Source organism: Phaethon lepturus, unplaced genomic scaffold (genome assembly GCF_000687285.1).
Source record: "Phaethon lepturus isolate BGI_N335 unplaced genomic scaffold, ASM68728v1 scaffold13077, whole genome shotgun sequence".
NCBI lineage: Eukaryota > Metazoa > Chordata > Aves > Phaethontiformes > Phaethontidae > Phaethon > Phaethon lepturus.
The window spans coordinates 29,507-32,316 of NW_010554109.1; positions in this window are offsets into that span (position 1 = coordinate 29,507).

A 2,810-nucleotide genomic window follows, 5' to 3' on the forward strand; every position below is an offset into this window, starting at 1 on the left:
CATTACCATCGGAGCTCCTACAGCAGAATGGCAAATACCTGGCTAAGAACATTGAGATCTGTATTTCTGTTATCATTGTACGCTATGCCATGGTTTTCTATGCTGATCTTCCAGAAGAATAAAAAAGAGGGCAAAAAAAAGCAATGTTTGTTTACATATGCATCTTTTTAGAAGGCATGGTCAGCCCAAGTTCCTAAGACGTCTTCTTACATGACAGTAACTGTGTGTGAGAGGATGACCAGTTTCAAAACAGGTTTTAAAGGATGAGGGAAAAACTGTTTAGAAGGTTTAGATGATGTGATAGCCTCCAGGAGCCAGAGTCTAGGTTCAGTGACCCAGACAGACCATCCCTCTATTCGCCAGTGTGAATCTCTTCAGTCTTTAAACAGTGGAAGGAGAACATAACATCGTTTGATCTCTTTAGGGAGCCGCTTCCAGAAAACATCAAAATTCTGTTACTCACCTAGAAGATAATTTGCCCTCTATGACAATTTCTATACTGTGTAAAACAGCCTTTAAATCACAAGACTTATTCTAGGCACAAAGCCAAGGAGGATATAAATCTGAATTAAAATCTGCACAGCAGGAAGACTGTGTAATGTATTTCTATTTTAACTTGATGCCAGTTACTAAGTGTTTAATTATGGCTATTGCAAATATTTAAATTGGAGGAGACTGTCACTGACATTAGAGTCAGGCAGCTGCTAAAAGCAGCTTTCACAAAATTACATTTCTCAGTTTTTACTGAAGGTAGCCTAATGAAATTCTTTTGTTGCCACCTAGCTGTGAAGATCACTTCCACAAGCTGATAAAATGTGCTTTATTTTTCATTCAAAGTAAATGCTACAGTAGTCCATGACAGCAATTTAGGGCTCAGGCGCAGTAGGAAGAGTTAAGGAACACAGGAGAGTGAAAAGAAGGAATGATAGCAGAACTACAGAGAAGGGGGGACTCTGACACCATGTCTCATAGGGGATTGTAACAGCTTAAAATGACAAACCCTTGGTGGCACGAGTTCATCTTCCTGTGTGGTTGTTCAGCATTCTGTTGCATTGTATTCCAGAACAACAAAGCAAAGTGGTGACTGTATCACCTTGGTTTTCCAGAAGCTAGCAATTAACAGGGCTGACAGTCACGGTCTGGGAATTGCATAGCTGAATAGTACCTCTTCAGCTTTTTGATGTGTCTTGCGTTTTGAGAAGTTAAAGAAAAAACAAAATCATCATTAAGCAAATAGATCGGCAGGTGTATTTAGCTAGGTAATATGGAAATTTTGAAAGCCCATCATGCTGCATGCTTCTTCCCTTGGGATGTTGGGCCCAGTTTTCAAAATTCTTACTGAATTGCAATCAGGCTGATTCATAACTATTTCCTTCTCCATATTTTCCCTGCTCTCAAATGAAAGGATGGAGGAATAAAGGAATCTCAATAATTCAGCTGTGGAATTTTTACCTCCAGAAGTCACAAATAACCCTATTGCTACTTTAGGATCTGATGCATAAAGTCATCTTCAGAATCAATGTTTTGAGGAACGTACAAGAATGTGAGTCTTTTGGGAGAAACATCAATATATTCCTACATATGTGTTTATATCAACATAGCCTATTGATTTTTCAGTGAAGGCAGGTCCTGCAACAGAATACACAGAATAACATAAAAACGCCACGTTGCTCCTGACAAATGTGAATAACTTGATGTTGGAGGCAGCAGACCCTATGCAGAACTCTGGCCACTTTTCTAGTATTCCCTGTTGCAGCAAGGTGGTACACAGAAACCTGAGGTGATCCACCGCAGCTGTACAAAAGCAGATGCAATGCCATTGGAGCCAGGTGAGCTTTGAAGCAATACACCTGCGTTGCCACTGCTGCCTCAGTTAGTGTCTGTGGCACAGACCATCCACAACCTGGTTAATCCACGCGCAGATAACTGAGAGTCAGCAATGCCTCTACGCTCATCATGGAAACTCAGGTGCACGAATAATTCACGATTCATTCATTTACACATGTGTAACGCTATTTGCAGCCAAGAAAATGAGGGTGCATGAACAAGACTGACTCTTAAATCATCTAACAAAACAGACTTACAAAATCAGAGGTTTCAACTGTCTGATCTTAGTGACAGACTCATTAAGAAATGCCTTTAGTGCTGACAGCTGCACATTCCAGAGGTCTCCTATGTCATTCTAAATGGCCAGTCCACAAAAGCATTCACATGCAACTATGGTGTAAGGAGGGCAAGATTACCCGAGGAAGACTGAGGGGTTTCAGCCCTGCACTGAGCATCAGAGACAGGATGCTCACACCTTGTGTAACACAGTCGCTGCTGGATGGCACTTGGGTTCCTTCTTCCAAATCAGCTCCCATCGCGAGGCAAAGCCCACGCTCACTGTCTGCCCAGCCAGGTAATCCAACCTGCCCTATAGAGCACAGATGTTTTATTATTTAAATGAAGCCAAAGACACAGGAACAGTGTATTGGGTTTGCATGGCAACGTTTTGGTAGCAATGGGGGCTGCAGGGGCGGCTTCTGAGAGAAGCTGCCAGAAGCTTCCGTGTGTCCAACAGAGCCAGTGCCAGCAGCTCCAAGATGGACCCGCCGCTGGTCAAGACCAAGCCCATCAGGGACGGTAGGCCGAGCCCGTCAGTGACAGCAGCAGCACCTCTGGGGAACAGAGTTAAGAAGGGGAAAAAAAAGGGCACGCAGTATTTGCAGCTGGAGAGAGCAGTGAGAGTGTGAAAACAGCCCTGCAAACACCAAGGTCACAGGAGGAGGGGGAGGATGTGCTCCAGGCACCGGAGCAGAGGGTCCCCG